Raw genomic sequence first — 12,186 nt, forward strand, 5'->3', positions numbered from 1 at the left:
ATAATTGGACATCCTTCAAAATAGCTCGCACATCCGTAGCCTTGTTGAGTTTATGCAATATTCTCCATAGCTCATGGATCAACCAATTATCCCCTTCATTTGCTGCAATGAATGGAGGGGCAAGAATCACATTTTCTTTTGGATTCTCTTTCACTCTCTCAATTAAACAATCAACTATAATAGTATTGGTTGCATCATATTGGGTATGCATTTCCCACACTTTTTTCAATGATTTAGTGTGTATAACTTTCGTTGAATTGTCAATGACCTTATGTCCCTTTTGTGGCTTACAGTCTGAAGCAGTCCACTTAAACAGAAATTTATCTTGTAATGTTTCTGAAACCAACTTTTTTAGAAATCTTGTTGTGCTTTGTTTCAAAGCTGTCGTCCAAATTGCAATGTCAAGAGATTCATTTTTGAAACACATTTCAAAAAATGATTTTGCATGTGGATGAATCCAAAATAGTTTTTTCTCTATTGTGTAATCAGCATCAGCTCCCATTTTCTCAATATGCCCTTTGTTTGTTGCTTCATCATCAATGCTATGATAAAAAATGTCCTTTAGTTCAAAAATAACTAGTTTCTTTTCAGTTATTTTGGCTGCAACACAATGGAAAATAATATAGTCAAACCATTTTATTCATGTTACAAAAATTACTAAAAAAATTGTTGAAACAATACACTTACCTTGAGTGTTTTTTTCACTATTTATAGATGAAACAATAAGTTCTTTTATCATCTGAACAGGACCTGGAGTAAACATATTAAACCTTCAATCAAATACCGATTGTACTTATATTTTGAATTGTGAAAATTAATAGAATCATTAAATAACAAGGAAAACAAGTGGACAAATTATAAGTACCTGATGTTATATTTGGTTCTTGGTTGTAGTTTTTTGGGACAATACCTTGGTCATTATATTCATTCTCTTTATTTCCAACTATAATCAACATATGAAATGGATATGAATCACAAAAAAAATTAAAAATGGAATAATAAAAAAATAAAAAAAGATAGAGATATAATGATTAATACCCATTTCTATCTCCATAGTTCCATGGTCATTGTCTTGATTAATTTCATTCATCTCATAATTCCCTATAATAGTCATCCAAAAATATTATGAATATGGAAATTAAATAAATTGAAAAATTATCAAGAGAAAAAACTAAGCAAATTATGTACCTGTGTTGATGACTTCTTCCTCTCCTCCTCCTCCTATTTCCATCTCCATACTTTTTTCAACAATATAAGCACTATGTTGATTAATTTGTTTCTTCCCACTTTCATCATTCTCTGTTTTAGAATCTCCATCATTAGTCATTTTAGTAAACACTTTGACAATTAAGAAATATGAAAAAAATAGTATCCAATGTATTATAAGAAAATAAAGAAATGAGTTGTAGTACCTGAATTCTCCAAGAAGTTAATGGGTACTGGATTTGATAGTTGAAAAGATTTGTAATGATTTAACATGATTGTCCTTTGTGACTCTGTTTGCACAACACATGAAATTCTTCTTCCATATGTACAACAGGCCTTGATAAAAATTTTCCCCGCATAAAGAGAAATAACCACTTTTGCATCACTACATTGTTGGTGCTTTTCCACTAAATCCATCCAAAAATCATAATCTCTCTCATTTTCATCAAATGTGTCTTCAAATGTGTGAGAGTATTTTATAGCCTCCAAAATTTTTAATTCTGAAGTATAGAAATGTATAGTAAGAACTATATCATAACTATAATTGTTTTGGCAATTATATTCATAAATGCCACTAGTAATTTTATAATTGAACTTGGATTTCTTTATCGAAATTTCCAAAGACTCGCGTATATCATTACAAAACCAAAGTTCTACTAAGAGAACTGTAGTAAAGTCATTCAACTCATTTTTTTCGATAAGAAATCGAAAAAATTCAATGTAATACCCCTTGTTGAATTTTTCTTTTTTCAAAGCTAGTGTGTCCAAAACAACAAGGTCAGTGTGTAGAAATGGTTGCAACTGACATGGAAAAGAGTGCAAAAGTGTTGACAAAAGATCAGGGCCTCCAAAATGACAACCAAATTCAAAATTGTTATCAACCTGTTGAACACTTGTTGATCCATTTATCATTCTGTCAAGGACTCCACATGCTTGCTGAGAAAGGGACTCTATCTTTGTATTACGTGTTCCTTTGACATAAGTAGACCCCTCCACCGTGTTGCAAAAATTGGTGAATATGATATCATTAATTTCATAATGCTCAAGAATGTTGAGTGTGGTAAGTGTCATCTCATTCAAGTTCTGATCATGACTTTGACAATATGTAACCATTGCATCCAATATTGTTCTGTTGGTTTTCAATTTAGAACAATAATCTTTTATTTTTATGGCATTTGTTGGATGATTAATTGGAATAGAAAACCAAATGGTTCCATCCAATAGCTTATCTGCTACTGAAGCAATTTCTTCCATGGTTAATCCCTGAAGGGGCCGAAAAGTAGCTGCTGTCAAACTGTGTAGACTATTTTTCTTGTAGTTCTCAAAATCAGGCTGGCTTGGAGAACACTTTAATGTGCCTAGTTGGTAACAGTTAAAAACAGTGTCCCATTTATCCCAAATAGGTTCATCAAGATATAAGAGAATTTTTTTATCAGAAAAATTTGTAATTGGACAATCGAAGAATGAGCACAACATTTCATCATCAACCTGATAAAATAATAAATATAAACTAATAAGAATCCAATGTAAAAATGAAACTAAATAAGGTGTTATAATCTAATGTGAAATCATCATAAATATCAGAAAATATGACTTATATTATCGGCTTTAGTAATTTATCTACAATAAAATTAGATACAATAATAAAATTTAAATGTAAAAATAATTAAAATTACATACCTTGTCTTCAGCCGTCTTAGAGCATCCAATCCTCCTTTTCTTTAATTTGTCATTGGCAATTAAGAAATTCCTTGCCGAGCGCACACAATCAATAAATGGAGTTTTATAAAATACCTTATTTGCAGAATTTAATTGACAACAAATGCGGATCACCTCAGTGGGTTCAACTGATGGATGCAAGAATCGAGCATTACGTTTTTTATATTTTTTTTTCGCTTCTGTTGATACATTATATTTAGGATTTGTTAAAATTTCTTTCGCTGCTTGAATGGTATGTTGACCATCAACTATCCAAAAATTGATATTCTTAGAATTTAGATCTGTCTCATTTATAATTTTTATAGAGTTGACCAAAGGATCAGGCTCATTGATGTCAAATGGAATCAAAAGAGCATCAGGTAATGAGGTTTGAAATTTTTCTAGGAATGATTTCACTAACACTTGAACATTTAAATCATCTCTTGATCTTAATTTGAACACCTTAGGAGCTTCTTTACATCTTTCAACAGCCACTTTTCTATTAAAGGAGTTTGAAAATAGATAACAATGCTTGAAAGCTTCATGAATCTCATCACATTGGTTTGCAAGGTTAGTTGTCTCAAATTCAACTTTCCTAGTTTTTTGAAATTCTGTAGTGGGCTTGAAATCACTTTCTTTTATATTCTCCTCCAAATCTGATAAATATACTCTTCTCAAAGCAAGTAATTGAGAATCAATTTTATCATCAGGTATTTTATCAAAAAATTTACCCTTTTGTTGTAAATGAAGAAGTACAGATGATGTTTTTTTACTTCTTACATAACGATATCTCAGAACAGTGGTGATGCGTTTTAAAAGATCTGCACAACTATTTAGTCCAGATTTAGAGAAGCTCTCAAAGCTATCCAACTTGAACATTGAATTTTTAATCGTATTTGTTGAATCAGTACTCGAAGCTTCAATCAAATCTGGTCTAAAATTTGTATACTCCACTTGACATGAAATTAATTTTACCTCATTTTCTTTAATCATTTCCACTTGAAAGTCAATGTCATTTTCATTGCAAGCATAGCAATTAATTATTATTCCTAATATCTCTGGTTCGTTTCCGTCTATTGATCCAAATAGGTACATATCAGGAAACATATTCATGGGAGTTTCTATTTGGATGTACCAATCTTGCACGAATTCATATTTATTATTTGTATTGTATTTTTTAATCATTTCAAAAGTAGAAGTTGAAGGTGTTACTGATATTGCCTTTTGAGTTGAATAACTTTTCTTTTTCTTAAGTGATTGTTGTAACATTTCATTTGCTTTTGGGCCAACCAATTCTGCAAATAATAGCAAAAAAATAATTGCATTAATCAAAATGAAAATATAATTTCAAATATTGTCACATAATGTTCTTATAAATACTGAAAAACCACCTAATCTAACCATTTCCAAGATAGTGTACATAAAATATAAAACCACCATACCAGTTGAAGGAGGCAATGTTTGTACATCACTTTTTTTTTGTCTTTTCTTCACTACTTTACTTTGAATATCAGGCACACCAAATTCCGCAGCTTCTAAAAAAAAATTATGGAATACAGGAAATACTAAATATTATTAAACAACCTTATAATATATGATTTCCATTTACATGCACAATAATAAACGAGTACATATGCTATGCAAGTTTACTATATGACACCAAAAGTTATCACCTAGGTAAAACTGATAAGAAAAGAAACTACATAATCCAACCATTTCAAAAAGAGTACAAAAAATATAAAACCACCATACCAGTTGAAGGGGGCATCATTTGTAGGTCACTTGTTTTTCTTTTTGTCTTCGCAACTTTACTTCGAATTTCAAGCCCACCAGTTTCCACGGTTTCTAGAAAGAAAAATTTAATGGAAGACATGAAATAACAAATAGTATTAAACAACCTTATAATACACGATTTTCATTTACACGCACAATAATAAATGAGTACATATGTTATGCAAGTTTAGTATATGACACCAAAAGTTATCACATATTTAAAATTTCTTGGAAAAAAATACCCATGTTAGTATGGGTTGTCCCCATTAAAACCCCAATCCTAAGGCTATTTCCATGGGTTTTATTAATCAACAACCAATTATTAACACAATGTCTAACAATTTTAACAAAGTATAAATTAAAATTGTCATACCAATTAGAGAATTTGGTGTCGTGTTTCTTGAACTTCCTTTTTCCTTGGATGCTTCCTTTGAATTCTCACTAGCTTCATAGTCCATGGTATCTGAAAATAAAGTAAAAAAATTGTTATCACAATTTCGAATTATTGAAGAAAATATGAATTTATAAATACTACAACTATTCGCATAATTATATGTGTAACAAAATGAACAAGAACAATAACAATTGTATAGTAATAGCTAATCAAGGTTAGAAAAAGGGCACCTCGAAATAATTTTTTATATTATTTTAATCGTGAATATAGGAAAGCAAATATCTACTAGGTTTCCTTCCAGCACAAGCATAAGAACATTTCCAAAAGACATTACATTGTGAATAAACAAAAAAAAAATTGTATAGACCAAAATAACAACATATATACACAAAATTTATCTCTTATAGTCATGTATATTCTTAGTTTGCTTTAGATGAAATAATAGCAAAACACAATGAAAGAACATTAACTATGGCAATCATTATATTTTCTTCTAGATCTTTGTCTAGCACAAAGACAAACACATACCAACTTTGCAAGGTGAAATAAATTTAGAATGTGATATAATTACTTCTAACATGAACAAAAGCATATTGCATTTGCATCCTAGATTTATTTCTATTACAAACGCATGGATATTGTCAAAAAAAAACATTGTAAGGTGAAAGAAATCTAGCATGTGCTAGAATTATTTTTAGCACGAACACATTCATATTTCCAAGAAAAACATTGCAAAACAAAATAAATATAGCACAAGCTAGATTTCCTTATACCACAAACCACAAACATATTGTCATTAAAATATTGCAAGGCAAAGGAAATGAAACCCATGCTAGACTATATTCTATCGCATACAAGAAGATTGCCAACAACAACATTGTATTGTAAAGCAAAAACATAAACACAATGTCAATATAGTCATTGGAATAATAATATTTCTTGGGACATTTGACCTTGCCTTTTAGAGACTATGAAGTTTTAGTCCATGCCTACGTAGACTATTGTTACAATATAAAAAAATTTAAACCTTGAAACGATTAGAAGGCCCTTCATATGGAATATGTGGTCTAAGAATGGGATAGTGTACAAAGATTTCCTCCTATAAAAAATACAAGAACGTTGCAAATAACAACATTACAAGGTGAAAGAAATATAATTCATACTATAATTCCTTCTAATGCGAAATTAATCACATAACAACATTGTAGGGTGAGAAAAATTTACTCAAAATTACATTTACTTATAACAAACATATAAATATCTCCAATGACAACACTACACGACAAAAAAAATTTAGCGCAAGCTAGATTTTCTTTTAGCCTAAACAAAAACATGTTAGCATTAACAACATTGCAATGTAAAATAAAATCTAACATGTGTTAGATTTCATTTTAGTGCAAACTCGAGCACATAGAAACATTGTAGAGTGACAAGTCTATCAAGTGCTAGATTTATGTCTACCACAAATACAAGCACGTTGCCAACAACAACGTGGTAGAGTATAAGAATTCTAGATTGTGTTAAATTTTATTCCAACACAAACACAAACACATTTTAATTTGAAAGAAATTTAACACATGTTATATTTCCTTTAAACGCAAACACAAGAACATAACAACATTGTAAGACTAAACAAGTTTATTGTGTGCTAGATTAACAACATTGCAATTTAAAATAAAATCTAACATGTGTTAGATTTTCTTTTAGCGCAAACTTGAGCACATAGAAACATTGTAGAGTTTCCTTTAAACGCAAACACAAGAACATAACAACATTGTAAGACTAAACAAGTTTATTGTGTGATAGATTAACAACATTGCAATTTAAAATAAAATCTAACATGTGTTAGATTTTCTTTTAGCGCAAACTTGAGCACATAGAAACATTGTAGAGTGATAATTCTAGCAAGTGCTAGATTTATGTCTACCACAAATAAAAGCACATTGCTGACAACAACATTGTAGAGTATAAGAAATCTAGCTTGTGTTAAATGTTCTTCCAACACAAACACAAGGACATTTAAATTTGAAAGAAATCTAACACATGCTATATTTCCTTCTAGCACAAACACAAGAACATAACAACATTGTAGGACTAAATAAGTCTATAATGTGTGCTAGATTAACAACATTGCAATGTAAAATAAAATCTAACATGTGTTAGATTTCCTTTTAGCACAAATTGGAGCACATAGAAACATTGCAGAGTGAGAAATCTAGCAAGTGCTAGATTTCTGTCTAGCACAAATACTAACATGTTGCCAACAACAACATTGTAGAGTATAAGAAATCTAGCTTGTGTTAAATTTTCTTCCAACACAAACACAAGCACATTTAAATTTGAAAGAATTCTAACACATGCTATATTTCCTTCTAGCACAAACACAAGAACATAACAACATATTAGGACTAAATAAGTCTAATGTGTGCTAGATTAACAACATTGCAATGTAAAAGAAAATCCAACATGTGTTAGATTTCCTTTTAGCACAAACTCAAGCACATAGAAACATTGTAGAGTGAGAAATATAGCAAGTGCTAAATTTATGTCTACCACAAATAAAAACATGTTGCCAACAACAACCTTGTAGAGTATAAGAAATCTCGCTTGTGTTGAATTTTCTTCCAACACAAACACAAGCAAATTTAAATTTGAAAGAAATATAAAACATGTTATATTTCATTCTAGCACAAACGCAAGAACATAACAACATTTTAGGACTAAATAAGTCTAATGTTTGCTAGATTAACAACATTGCAATGTATAAGAAAATCTAACATGTGTTAGATTTCCTTTTAGCACAAACTCAAGCACATAGAAATATTCTAGAGTGAGAAATATAGCAACTGCTAGATTTATGTCTAACACAAATGCAAGCACGTTGCCAACAACAACATTGTAGAGCGAGAAATCTAACATGTGCTACATTTATGTCTACCACAAATACAAGCACGTTGCCGACAACAACGTTGTATAGTATAAGACTTCTAGATTGTGTTAAATTTTCTTCCAACACAAACTCAAGCACAATTTAATTTGAAAGAAATCTAACGCATGTTATATTTCCTTCAAGCACAAACACAAGAACATAACAACATTGTAGGACTAAATAAGTCTAGTGTGTGCTATATTAAAAACGTTGCAATGTAAAAGAAAATCTAACATGTGTTAGATTTCCTTTTAGCGCAAATTCGAGCGGATAGAAACATTGTAGAGTGAGAAATCTAGCAAGTGCTAGATTTATGTATACCACAAATCTATCCTACCATCGAAAGCGGAAACAAAATCTATCCTACCATCTCAAGCTTTGGATAGAAAGCTTGGTAAAAGAGATGGATTTGGTCTGGGATAAGTCTCTCTATAAGGAAAAGAGGTCCTCTACATGGAGCTGGCAGAAGGGAGTTACCTAAAAATATATCTCGAGTTATCTAGAAACTCCATACGAAAACATCACATGTGTTTTCTTATCAAAGGATGGGCTTCCTCTCATAAACCAATATTCATTGCTTCCCTGTATCCCTTGCAAAGGCTCTATCTTTTGACCCCGTTGTATAAAAGGCTCTTTCACCCACTGTTGATAATATCGGCGATTCGAAAATATTGCGATATTTTTGGCAAAACGATATATCGCCGAGAAAATATCGCAATATTTTTTTGTGTTTAAAATATCGCGATATTTCCAAAATATCGGCTATGTTTAAAATTTTGAAAAAAAAATATTTTTTATGTTTGCCGATATTTTGTTGATATTTTCGCCGATATTGCCAATAAGATGTTTTCTGGACCCTTGCCGATATTTTGCCAATACCAATATTTTCAACACTGCTTTCACCTACCCTGTTGATCATATGCTCCGAGTACAAACTCAAAATAATATATGGAAGACACATTATCCTCATGCATGGGAGACATAACATATACGTTTTCTTGGAGAGTTTCTTTCCATGTCATTCTTACATTCTTCCTCATGCTGAAAGAACATATATTTCTTACATTCTTCCTCATGCTAAAAGAACGCATGCCTCCATAGTTGGAATTCAATAAAACCAACCTAAGAAGCCAATGATCTTGAAATATGTGTGATTTTGTGCCAAGATAGAGGTGTCGTGGCATAAGTGGAAGGAAGGAATTTTTCTAAATTTGAAGACAGAGTTTAGTAAAAAACATAAAATCTCATTACGCACTAGTTTAAATCAATGTTCACTGCAAATAAGATAAGGTGTCCTTCAAATCACATTATAAACTAGTCTGAATCATCACTGCATTGAGCCATGGTATACGAATTGTAAGGATACCCAAAGAGTAGCAGTAGCTAAAAATTTTTATGCCAACATTATGGAACTAGAGGGAATGGATTCAATGGAGATCAAGACCTTACGTTGTGTTTTTCTGAGTGGAAGAAGTCCCTAGAAATTAAAATTTTCCTGGAGATAGGGACAAGCAACTAATAACAAACGGAAGCACTAATAATGTATCAAGGAGTCAGGTTCCTGAAGGACATTGTGCAAAGGGATGTAGTTATTGTTGAGGACTCCAACATAATCACAAGATCACTGAAGCAATTCCCTCCTCCTAAGCCCTGGCATGCATCTATCATAAAATGGTCCTGCTACTCAATGCATTTAAATAAGTCCACTATTTTCAGGTTAGAAAAAGATTCAACTCCCAAGTCAATCAGATGGCTAAGCAAGCAATTTCAGTTGAGGACTCCAACACAATCACAAGATCACTGAAGCAGGAAAGAGCTCCTTCCTCTTAAGCCCTGGCATGCATCTATCATAAAATGGTCCTGCTACTCAATGTATTTAAATAAGTCCACTATTTTCAGGTTAGAAAAAGATTCAACTCCCAAGTCAATCAAATGGCTAAGCAAGCAGTTTCAAAAGACAAAGGAACTCTCTGAGTATGTATCAAGGGGGGGGGGGGGGGGAAATCCCTCTACACCTCAATAACATCATCAATAAAAAGTCCCAAGGAGAGGAAGCATGAAAGGTGGCACTCTCTACCCAAATTGTGATACATGGAAACAAAAGGAGTTTGGCTCACCAGATAAGAAGGCACAGGGACGGTTTGCTAACAGAGAGTTTGATAACCAGGACAGTTTGCTAACAGGGACAGTTTGATCATATGTTCCAAGTACAAACTCAAAATACTAATGGAAGATAGGTGATCCTCATGCATTGGAGACATAACATATACGTTTTCTTGGAGAGGCCTGATACTAAAGCATAGCGTGACATTCTTTTTTATTACAGATTTCCTTGACAACACGTTAGCATTCTTTTTACTTGCAGATTTCCACAAGATTGGGGTCCTCTGGAAATTCTTCTGGAGTAATAGCTTCTGGGTTATGATCTTCCAATGATTTTTTTTCTTCTTTTAATTATTTGTGTTTATTATTATTATCTTCTCACTAAACGTCTTGGTAGGCTAAAATTTCACCTCATCCCACTCTAAAGTAGAATGATTTAAAGAAAATGATTTGTTGATATTCCTACCTGGGAACAAAACTGGCAGTTAAGTTATCATATTTGGTTGCTCCTAGGATTAATCATTACATCATAGGTGTGCATAGGTTATACATTAGAAGATATATACAGTCATGTATATCCCTTATCACTGGGAAGTGAAAACGTCATAATTCAACCGAGCACATGATGTACTACCGTTAAGGTGCATTACAAAACACGAAGTACAAGTTTGATACATCTTTGAATTCAAGTCCACTAGGAACTAGGAATTATGTCTGATCAATGAGATTTCTGTAGGTCTAACAAATCCACAGTTGTGAATAATTATTCCCTACAAATACATGCCCAGGTGGACAAAGTTGCAATGGATCTTGAGCATTTTGTTAGCTACTTGAGCACTGAAGAGGTGCCTTTTGCATAATGAGTAGGGTCCCGGCTGATGATCATCAACTTTGCTACTTGTGCCATCCCAATGCTCAAGACAAGGCTTTGAGTAGTGACAAAGTACAAGTCAGTGAGTGTGAGAAATAAGGGAGAGGTGCTAAGTTTGGCTATGCCACTGCCACAACTACATCTAGTAGAGCATACTTTGGATGAAAAGGTACCCTGCATCCTCTTGGGGTTATCTAATATGTGGTGACCTCAGGATGATGGTAATGAAGGATGGAACTTCCAGTGATATTTATGTTTCCCAATGTTTTGGGATGGCCTTCAAAGCTAATCAATGATGACCCTCCCTGTTCTACTACGGTGCAGGTGTTCAGGTGCCATATCATTTATTGTTCATTGTTTTGTTGATGTGACTCACCCTTCAAGGTTTTAATTATGTTGATGGCTATACTGGACTTTGGGCCAAGGGTCTATTTTGTTCATAACTTCATATTTCAGTTGGATCTAGGCATTTAGTGCATAGGGGATTTTTAATGTTGCTCCTATGTTGACATTATGGTGGTGGTCCATCTATTCAAGCCACACATTCACACAATGGGTAGTGGATGATGGATCTAGTGGGCAAGTTTGGGTTTGTTGGAGGGTTACATGTTTGAGGCAGCATTTAACTGGAGAGAGGAAGATGGATAAAATCAAAATCTATGACCAAGTTCCTGGTGCAGACAGGGAACCTTGGAGGGGCTGTTAAACCAATCTTTGTACGAGGAAGAAGGGAGGCAGCCCTGTGCCCCCAACATGGCTGACATAGAGGGGATAAATATATGCAGAAAAGACAGAAGTCAAAGGCCAAGGAGAAAGTAGATGAACCGAGTAGACTGCATCAGATCTTTATAGGGGGTGCTCAGCACAAGCTACTGCACCTGTTCAAGTGAACCCAATCATATTAACTGCAAAAAAGGATTTGAATAAAAGAGAGAAGCATCTTTATGTTGTCTACCTCCAGAAGCAACAAAAGAAAATATTAGAGTGTGATAGGAGAGGGTATTTTCATTTGACTGCAATGCTTAATAAAACTTAGACGACCATTTTTTTCCTGAAATGCAATAAAGAGAAGCATTAAAACTTACTACACTAGAATTTGGCACAAGAGACGAATAAGCTCGAACATGATAATAGGATAATGATTAAAACATAGTTAATAGACTTATAAACATTTATCAAATACCATCACACAATTGGCATGGTTAATATCAG

This window comes from Pinus tabuliformis, chromosome 2_1, assembly GCF_031772625.1.
Source record: "Pinus tabuliformis cultivar Carrire ecotype Pingquan chromosome 2_1, CPIR1, whole genome shotgun sequence".
Taxonomy (NCBI): domain Eukaryota; kingdom Viridiplantae; phylum Streptophyta; class Pinopsida; order Pinales; family Pinaceae; genus Pinus; species Pinus tabuliformis.